Source organism: Brachyhypopomus gauderio, unplaced genomic scaffold (assembly GCF_052324685.1).
Source record: "Brachyhypopomus gauderio isolate BG-103 unplaced genomic scaffold, BGAUD_0.2 sc69, whole genome shotgun sequence".
Taxonomy (NCBI): domain Eukaryota; kingdom Metazoa; phylum Chordata; class Actinopteri; order Gymnotiformes; family Hypopomidae; genus Brachyhypopomus; species Brachyhypopomus gauderio.
The window spans coordinates 1,919,380-1,929,748 of NW_027506890.1; the positions used below are offsets into that span (position 1 = coordinate 1,919,380).

The following is a 10,369-nucleotide window of genomic DNA, read 5'->3' on the forward strand; positions in this document are numbered from 1 at the left end:
CTAACATATGACCTTTAAATTTGACTAAATTCAAATGTAATGTCATCAAACTACTGGTACATTTCTAAATGTGTGTATTGAAACCTCAGTGAGCCTCAGAGGGAGATGTAGATGGTGAATCTGCACTTGCTGTGAATCTGGATCGTGCAATTTACATTTGAGTTAACATTTACAGCTTAAGAAGACACTCCAGTCCACAGTCCACTGACTTAGAAAAGTGCTTTGTTGTCTCCTTGAAAGTGATCCTTATGTTAGTACTCTAGGCCAGAGACCTGCTAGAACCTTGTATGAGAAAATGCACATGAGGAAAAACCGTCAAGTAACAATTTGTTGTTTGTTTGTCTATATATGTAAATGAGTAAATGCAAGCTCAGTGATTAATTCAAGCTCCTTCAAATGATGAAGGATCACTCAAGTGCTTCATGAGGAGGTGTGTCTTCAGTCTACGTTTGAAGACTGCATGGACCGCTGCACATGCAGGTAGCAGAGCTGATTGCTGTGCCTGGGTGCTGGTGCAGAGTGGTGAGGAGTGTATTCCCCATGTCTTGAGGGCCAGTGTTTCCGCACGATCTGCATTTGAGGCACAGAGGATGCGGAACAAGGTGCAGGAAGTAACTAGAGCTTTTCAGACAGGATGAGGCCGGTCCATCGGTAGGCAGGCGTCGGGTTTTAAAATATGACGCAGGCAACCACAGGGAGCCGGAGGCAGGCACACAGCAGTGGAGTGTGAGAACTCCTGAATATGAATGCTGAAGAAGAGTCATGAAGCTGCCTTCTGAATCAGCTGTAAGGGTCGAGAGCCATGTGCAAAGGTCTAGTGGCTTGTGTGTTTCAGATGACCAGTCTTGGTATGACAAGGAATAGGACAAATTGAGTGGTTTGTCTGAAAGGAAATCTAATAGGAGTCCCAAAGCTGTGCTGATATATCTGTGCCTAGGTCATACTAATAACACAGGCAGAGTTTAGTTGCTTGGTGTTCAAGATTCTCACATTTTTGCGTGGCGTGATCAGAGAGCTCTCAGAAAGGATGACCAGATCTTGGCGTGAAGAGGTTTCACTGTCCCATCTTCATTCAGTTTAGATGACGGGCAGCCGTCCATGATAAGATGTCAGATGGGCATGCTGACATTCAAATGGAGATGTTAGTATCTACGTCAGTGAAGGAGAGAATAGATGTCATCAGGACAGCGGTAGGAGATATTAACTCTCCTAAAGAGCAAGTACAGAGAGGAAAGACAAGAGGTCCAAGCCCTCATCCTTGTGGTACACCCGTGGATGGCCTACAAGGAGCAGATGTCCATGTCACTTCATACAAACCACCCTTTAGCAATGTCAACAGCAGCACAAAGCTCTAAGAGGACAAGGACTGGGGATCTATGGTGATTTATGGTGATCTAGGGTGATCTAGGGTGATCTAGGGTGATCTAGCTGTACAATGTATCTCAGAAAACAATGATGAGGGAAGTGTCTGCAGAACGTGCTGATGTTAAGCCAGGCTTCTTGGGATCCCCGTGGAGAGAAAAACTGACCATACACGTGTTGTAGAGCTTCAGACTCAAAAGACCCTGATCTACCAGATCTTTCCTGATCTCCAATGCAAGAAACTGAGATTACCTACAGTAGGAGCAGCTGCAACGACGTGCGTGCGTTGCTAACATGGCTGACAAGCAGGCGGGTGTAACGCAGCTCTCCCCGCAGGCCTGCTCCTTCAACACGGTCTGCTTCATACCCCCACGTCCACTAATTACATTAATTTCTCCTCGTACTGTGTCACAGCAGGTTACAATCGAGCTCACTGAGGTGGCAGAAGACGAAAGCACACGCACAGTAAAACAACATCCCTGTTGATATCATCTCCACTGAGCTCAATAGATCCACTACAATCGACTAGTGACAGAGGAAAAGGCAACTACCCTCTCACCTTATCACTAATACTGCAGTGAACAGAGAAAGAAGGAAGGAGAGCGAGAGAGGGAGAGAGAAAGAGAGAGAGACATCACTCCTCCACTCCCTCCCGGCTCTTGGACTGAGATGACCTAGACAGGGCTACAGAGCAGAAATAGCTGGATGTCAAACAGTGTTTGGGGGCAAATGGTGTCTTTTGATACTGATCGATCTGCAGAGAGACGTGCTCTGGGAAAAACACTGCTTAAAATATTTAACAGACTCTTCTAAATAGACAGGGACATAAATAATGCACTCTGACCTTTAGAAAGTATGTTCTTAGAGAGGGGACACCATGTACATACAAAGGTGAATAATGCTGGATATAAGTAGCATTTGGACACTAGTACACACAGCAAATCCATGCACGATGCATAGGAAGGATTTATTATTGTGAAAGCTGGGATGGAGATGTGTTAAAGGGGACATATCTGCCACTTCGGAGTTTTTTGTACACGCAGTCTGAGCTGCTCTGTTGTACATGGTTCAGGTTTAAAAGCTGAATAAAGAGCAGGACTGCCTCTTTGGGTGCACGGTTAGTACTGTGTAGTGTCATCCTGCAGCCCTGCAGCAGCTTCTAGCCCTATTCACGCCACGTTACATGGGTCGAACAGGAACAGGGAACCACGTCTGTGTTTTCATGCAGCCTGCGTTCACGCCGACATCCTCCCAGACATCATTTGTGGTCAGTTCAGGAAGTGCCATTCTGTTCACTGATTGGGAGAAGCGTGGCCCAGGTGATGTGCTCTGGCCACGCAAAACACGCGGCGTCTGCGTTTGTGTGCAGACACATGACGCCATGACACTGACGAGGCAGACGGCGTCTACCCACGCAAGACTATAATACAGAGATTATACAGACACAGATACAATAAGACAGAACAAGCGCTGATTAACGCTGTTCTCAACAGCATTCTTCAATCCACTAGTGCAGACAGGCCGCAGGCCGTCACCATAGCTCAGATCCAGGCGGTAATGGAGCTGGCGCTTGGTGCTGTGGGTTCGGGACGCTCGTCACTGTCTGAGGGCCAGACCCGCTTTCTGAAAAGAGGGAGGATGTCACGGCAGCATGCAGACCTCTGGGTAACCTGGGCCTGACACACAGCTGCTGGGAGAAGTGAGAAAACAGACAGGATGTCATGGCCTATCACAGTGCCAGAGGAAGACAGGCTTAACTGCAGGTCTCTCTCTCTCTCTCTCTGTCTCTCTCTTTTCTCTGTCTCTCTTCCGCTCTCCGCTGTTAGATCTGACAGGCTGTGTATAGGCTGCCGGTGTCAGACTCTTCTTTGGATCTCTGAAGGAGGTTAAGACCTCTAGTTACTGTGTGTCACCATCACCATCCCCCTCCTCCAATACACACACACACACACACACTCCCTGACTACGAGCATCCTCTAACAGCTTCAGAAACAGAGTCCATGTCCCCCCCCCCAGGAAAGAGAAGTGAAATTTCAGATCCTGGCTATTGATCATACAGCAGCCTGCTAAGCGCTGTTCAAATGTCAGATTTTAATTTCCTCTCATTCGAGCAGGTGCGTGAGGGAGATCAGATACCCGCACGTAGTGACAGTCTTTTCAAGGCGCCAGAGCTGCCAGACTTTCTGTTTAGCGGCCGGATCGCCGAGCCTTTTTTTACCGCCATCCTTTATTCCGCAGTAAAACCAGGAAGTGAGCGTGTTCGGCTTGTTTGGCAAGAGGCAATCTATGGCTCCATTGTGTGGGTGCGAGGTGCAGCCCTGCGCTGTTTAATTAGCCCCCGTAGCCTATCCCCCGCCCTCCGTGCCCGTCCCCCTCCGCTGAGTGACAGGCTGACAAAATACAGTGGGCACAATGCAAGAGGTCACACTCGCAGAGACAATGGAGCCTGGAGAGTTACAAAAGCAGTCCATTAACCTACTGAAGAGTCTCTGCAGAGCCATTCAAATCAAACCACCCTATAAGGTGAAACTGTCTACCTGCATTTGTGTGTGTGCGTGCATGTGTGTGTGTGGGGAGAAGTCAAAGTTATATACATCTGCTCTCAACCTTTATACTTTTGTTCTCAATTCATGGTGCTAGTTCACTGGTTCGACATTTAACACCCGGCTGGATTCAGTGGTTTTGGTATTTCTCTAATTTAGGAGTTTATGCACCTCTTGCAGGAAGGGAGGCACATGCAGTTTACAGAGTGGTGCGCTGCATCTCCACTGGTGCATGGTATACTCTCTATAAGCACAGAGAAGGGGGCGGGGAGAGAAGGGGAGGGGGCGGGGAGAGAAGGGGAGGAGGCGGGGAGAGAAGGGGAGGGGGCGGGGAGAGAAGGGGAGGGGGCGGGGAGAGAAGGGGAGGAGGCGAGGAGAGAAGGGGAGGAGGCGAGGAGAGAAGGGGAGGAGGCGGGGAGAGAAGGGGAGGGGGCGGGGAGAGAAGGGGAGGGGGCGGGGAGAGAAGGGGAGGAGGCGAGGAGAGAAGGGGAGGAGGCGAGGAGAGAAGGGGAGGGGGCGGGGAGAGAAGGGGAGGAGGCGAGGAGAGAAGGGGAGGAGGCGGGGAGAGAAGGGGAGGAGAGATAAATGAATAAAAAAAGCTCAGTTCTATCTCAGTGTTCCTCCTGCTCTAAAACACAGCAGAGTTCATTTACTCAGCAGTCTCTCTCTACCACGCTCTCTGTTTTTATCTCTCACGCGTTCCGTATCTCATCCTCTCTCTCACTCTCTCTCTTTCACTCACTCTCTCATTCTCTCCATCGTTCACTCAGGGTCTCCTGTCAGGCTGCAGGGGAGAGGTGGAATTGTCAGAAGTGATGGATGACTATCAACCTTCTGCTGTCTTCCTCTCTACTCCTCCGAGATTTACACAGCCGCCAACTACCGGGCATGAAAACCAATCTTTCTTTATATTCCTCTCCTCTTCCATGCTCCCCTTTTCTATCTCTTTCTCACTCTCTCTCCCTCAGCTATCTATCCATCTATTTCCTCCCTTGCTTCTTCCCTATTCTATTATCTTAAGCCATTTTGTCCACCGACGAAGGACTGGGGAAAACATGGCGTGTCTATGCACCCAGTCACCTCAGCTCTTGGGCAGAGAGTTGTGGCGAACAGCCTGTGACACGCTTTGGATGTGGCTGTAAATCGGGAGCATCTATGACACGCCTGCTGTGCCCCCTCCACCAACCCCACCCACCTCCACCCGTCTGTGGGCAAGCAGCAACACAACATCGACGCATCTAAACGCTGTAATTATAACACCGGAAAAGGTGCCACTGTGGGCTAATTGTGCTCTCAAAATAGTAATTGCTTTATTATCATGACTATTTTGGCGAGTGTAATGATCGTTAGAAGGCATTATGTTAATGCAATTAAGCTGTTGTATTATTGTTCTAGCCCTCCTAATTGGGGCTGTGTCACAGGGCACATTCCTTAAATACATGCACTGATAGATTTAAATTGTGCTCAGAGAAGGAGAGAGCAAGGCAGGAGTCTAGATCAGGATGATACTGAAAACACACACACACTCTCACACACGCCCTCCTGACACAAACAATAATATAAACGTGTCCCTGGAGACTCTAAATGTCACCAAATGTTACCAAAATGCATGGCTGACGAAAATAAAAACAGACTTTAATGCATGATAATGAACATGAATAGTTCAGGCAATGTGGACGTGTGTCCTTGCACCGCTGGCCATGAGAGAGCAATAAAAGACACGCCGGGACTACTGCAGGACTCCACACAGCAGAGAGGCGGGGCCTATCCCCTCCACACAGCAGAGAGGCGGGGCCTATCCCCTCCACACAGCAGAGAGGCGGGGCCTATCCCCTCCACACAGCAGAGAGGCGGGGCCTATCCCCTCCACACAGCAGAGAGGAGGGGCCTGTCACCTCCACACAGAAGAGAGGAGGGGCCTGTCACCTCCACACAGAAGAGAGGCGGGGCCTATCCCCTCCACACAGCAGAGAGGAGGGGCCTGTCACCTCCACACAGAAGAGAGGAGGGGCCTGTCACCTCCACACAGCAGAGAGGCGGGGCCTATCCCCTCCACACAGCAGAGAGGAGGGGCCTGTCACCTCCACACAGAAGAGAGGCGGGGCCGGTCACCTCCACACAGAAGAGAGGCGGGGCCGGTCACCTCCGCATAGCAAAGAGGCAGGGCCTGTCACCTCAACATAGCAAAGAGGCGGGGTCTGTCATTTCCTCACAGCAAAGAGGCGGGGCCTGTCACCTCCACCACCCTGATCCTGTTTACTGATCTGCAGCTTCTCCGTCACCTGCCCGTTACGTACTTTAACCCTTGATCAGCACACGGCTCTCATTCATATGGTAGAGTTCATGAAATTATAATGCTATTTGCGGGCAAGACCCTAGTTACTCTAATACTGGAATCCTACTGCGCTAGTGCCCGGGATTGTTTATTTATTTATTGGCTGTTGACTTGTCTGTCTATTTTAAGTCAGCAGGGTGAGATAGAGAGTGATTACCCAACAGCCCACAGCACATCCAGCAAATGTAGACTTGAGTGAGAATTGAAGAACACCATCACAGGGGCTCATGTTCCCCCACCACCCCCACCCGCACACACACACACACACACACACACACACACACACACACACACACACACACACACACACACACACACACACACACACACACACACACACATACATACACACACACAGGAGGTGAGATGCCTGGGCTAAATGCTGTGTGAGGTTATTTTTATCTGCTCTCTAGCTAAGTCCACTCCCTGTTAGTGGGCTGGTCTACAGGGACACCTCTGTGGGGGTTGTGGATGGGGGGGGGGGGGGGGGGGGGTGACCTCTGAGTGACCCACTGGCATAGCCATCATGCTTTCACTATGCCATCCCTCCACTGTTCTCTGATATCACATTCAGCTCCCCACTTTGCCATCCATGTGAACTTCAAATCCCAGCATCCTCCGGGCCAGCAACCAGGCTGATCCTGGGGAGGCAGATGGGCGGCAGAGATGGCCAATCTGGCAGGAGCCTCCGTACCTGCTGTGTGGCTAGGCCAGCAGGTCAGGTCAAGCAGTTTTATTTCCCTTCAAATCCCCCACTGGCGATGTTTCAGGCAAACACAAACACATTTCACAGCAAACATGTGAGAGTCAATATGTTGTTCAGCTTTTTTCCCTCAATCTGCGATAATTACAATACAGCCCCCCGGCCATAACTGACATAACGCCAGTTCCCCCCACAGGCCAGAGAATGAGTCACAGAGAGATAAATAATGCAGCAGTATGTGTGGTCGGTGTATGTGTGGTCTTTGTGTGTGTGTGTGTGTGTGTGTGTGTGTGTGGGACCTGAGTGAGTGAATGCAGAACGGGTCTATAAATACACCTCTCCAGGACAGTTCACACTGCTCCAACCACCAGGTGTTCTCCAATGCATCTAACAGTCCACATGAATATGCAGATTCGAGGCAGAAAAAGGCAAATAAATAAAACCGAGTGTGTTGTTGTGCGCGTGTGTGTTTAGGTGCACATGCAGAGGTTTCCTGCGTGCGCTGGCTTTTCACCTCCTCCATTCTGAAGCAGGAGATGATGGATCTGGCCTTCTGTCCTGCTGCTGTTGCCCCATCAACACCAGTTGAAATGAGAGAATTGAAGTGGGGGGACATTATTGCCTCTGACACGCACAACGGGGGATAGACTGAAGGAGAGAGAGAGAGAGAGAGAAAAGAGAGAGAGAGAGAGAGAGAGAGAAGGAAAGAGAGGGACAGAGAGAGAGTGAGAGTGAGTGAGAGAGAGAGGGAGAGGGAGAGAGTGAGAGGGAGAGGGTGAGTGAGAGAGAGAGAGGGAGAGGGAGAGAGTGAGTGAGTGAGTGAGAGAGAGAGAGAGAGAGAGAGAGAGAGAGAGAGGGGGGGGGGGGGGGGGAGGAGTTATGTTGCTGTTACTCATGCCCATTTTCCTGTCTCCCTCTACAGCCATATGCGTCTACAGCAGCCCATCCACCAACTGCACCAGCTCTAAATAACACACAGTCCAATATGAAGCCAAAATAGCCGTAAGAGGGGGCGGGGTAAGACCAAGCAGGGGTCAAGAGTAGCAACAACAGGGGCATCACAGGTCGGGGCAACAGTGCTGCGTAGGCAGGAAATGATGTCACAGGTCAGCGTTTGGTTTGGGGAGCACAGCGCAGGGCCCGGCGACCTCTCAGCCTGGGCAGATCAGCAGGAGCGGGTGGAGAGGGGTGGGGTGTGTGCACGCCCCTGCAGAATATCAATGGGCTGGGTGGAACCCCTTCAGCAGACTAACCACCTTATTAATTAACCAGCAGTCGACGGACTCCCCTCTTCTTCTCTTTAACCCCTCCATCGCTCTCCCTCCCTTTCCCTTCATCTCTGCCAAAGACTGTGTGTGTGTGTGTGTGTGTGTGTGTGTGTGTGTGTGTGTGTGTGTGTGTGTGTGTGTGTGTGTGATAGGCTTTGCCCCCATCTGTTGCTGCAGTAATGTTTGGCATTGTGGGCTGATGATTGAGGGGCTTTAAAATAGGGGAGGAGAGAGGGAAAGAGAGATGGAGAGGAGCACAGAGAGATAGGAAAAGAGAGAGACAGAGAGAGAGACAGAGAGGGACAGAGAGAGTGAGACAGAGAGAGACAGAGAGAGAGAGAGGCGAGAAACAGATGGAGTGAGCTCAGAGAGAGACACAGAGAGAGAGACACAGAGAGAGAGAGAGGCGAGAGACAGATGGGGTGAGCTCAGAGAGAGACACAGAGAGAGAGACACAGAGAGAGAGAGAGGCAAGAGACAGATAGGGTGTGCTCAGAGAGAGACACAGAGAGAGAGAGACACAGAGAGAGAGACACAGAGAGAGAAAGAGGCGAGAGACAGATGGGGTGTGCTCAGCTCCAGTTCTTGCATGCCACTGTGGTCCCTGCTGCAGTCCAACATAAACATGATGTATGGTTAAAGAGGGAGCTGGGCTAGAAACCATGCAAACACCTAATGAGGCACCCCTCCACCCCCCTCCACCCCCCCCTCCACCACCTCTGCAGTGAAACCTGCGGTGCGAGGCGTCAGAAACGTGGTGTGTCACCTGGAGCGAGGCGTGTGAGAGCACGTGTGGCAACCTTAGGAAGTCACGTGTAACAGAAAGTGATGGCTTTTCCTGCAGCTGACGGATTAGAGTCTGATGAATGTGGAAAACATCACGCCTACCATCGATTCATGCAAAAACGGATCGATACGGCACCGAACTGCACACACATCGACAAAAACCCAGAAATCTTTGCTGCGCACGCGACCAAACAGGAAGACAGTAGGGCGAGTCTCCCTCGGACTTGAAGGACAAGCATGAAAATTCCTCCCAGTTCTGCCCAGAGCAGCGTCCTCCCGGCTACATCCATTATCATGAGCCAGTATTCCTGGTGAAATCCAATAAGAGTTTTGGTTTAAAGAGGCTCCAGACCTCCACGTCTCTGGAGCACACAGGAGGCCCTGGGCTGGAGGGAACCTGCAGCAGCACTGTAAACTGGCCTTTGAAAGACGGTTGTGCTGTGTGCTATGGCACAGACCAGCAACATCAGTAGACCTGTAAGTACCTTCAAAAATGTCTGCAATCGTCGTCGTCCCGTTGGCACGTGTTTAAAAGCAAAACCGGCCCATAAACAAGGTGGTCTTGTAAATTCCCTTCCTCCAAACTGCACCTGCCTCTAGAATGTTTGACTTTGTCAGAATGTCCCACGTGAGGCCAGAAGGCTTGCAAGGTTAGTTCTGAGCACAGCTCTCCAAGGTATTCACATTTGCCCAAGACCAAATTCAATGTTAGACCTCACTATCGATTTCTCTATAAAAGCAAAAGCAGGCACGAGGTTGGATTACCTTCATCATAATAAAGAGAGAACTAAGAGCAGCATATGGGTTTGCTAATGGTGGTATGCTAACATGCTGCAGGGAAGGTCAGAGATAAGAGCTCTGATAACAAGAGGGAGCAGGAGAAACACATAGTAATGGCTTTAGCTTAGGGCTAACATTTCAGCATGCTAGAAACAGCCGTCTAGCAAGACATAATCAATTATAGGATCCGTTGTGCTAGCGAGGAAGTGCTGATGATTATAGGATTTACTTACCAATTCAAGTAAGATCAAAATATCAGCTGCAAAAGACCTCATCACAGTAATGATAAGCAATTCATATCACTTTTAATGCCAGATGCATGTTCTTTTAAGTCCACTCCCTGTTAGTGGGCTGGTCTACAGGGACACCTCTGTGGGGGGTTGTGGATGGGGGGGGGGGGGGGGGGTGACCTCTGAGTGACCCACTGGCATAGCCATCATGCTTTCACTATGCCATCCCTCCACTGTTCTCTGATATCACATTCAGCTCCCCACTTTGCCATCCATGTGAACTTCAAATCCCAGCATCCTCCGGGCCAGCAACCAGGCTGATCCTGGGGAGGCAGATGGGCGGCAGAGATGGCCAATCTGGC

At 50.4% G+C, this 10,369-nt stretch overlaps 1 protein-coding gene across 1 annotated transcript in view; it reads right to left on the bottom strand.

The window, feature by feature from the left end:
- Window positions 1–10,037, bottom strand: part of agbl4 (AGBL carboxypeptidase 4) — a 176,702-nt gene extending 166,665 nt beyond the window's left edge. Inside the window, exon 1 of the mRNA XM_076989574.1 lies at window positions 10,011–10,037. The gene's annotated coding sequence lies outside the window, so the exon portion shown is untranslated. The remainder of the gene's footprint in view (window positions 1–10,010) is intronic.
- Window positions 10,038–10,369: the final 332 nt, after the last annotated feature.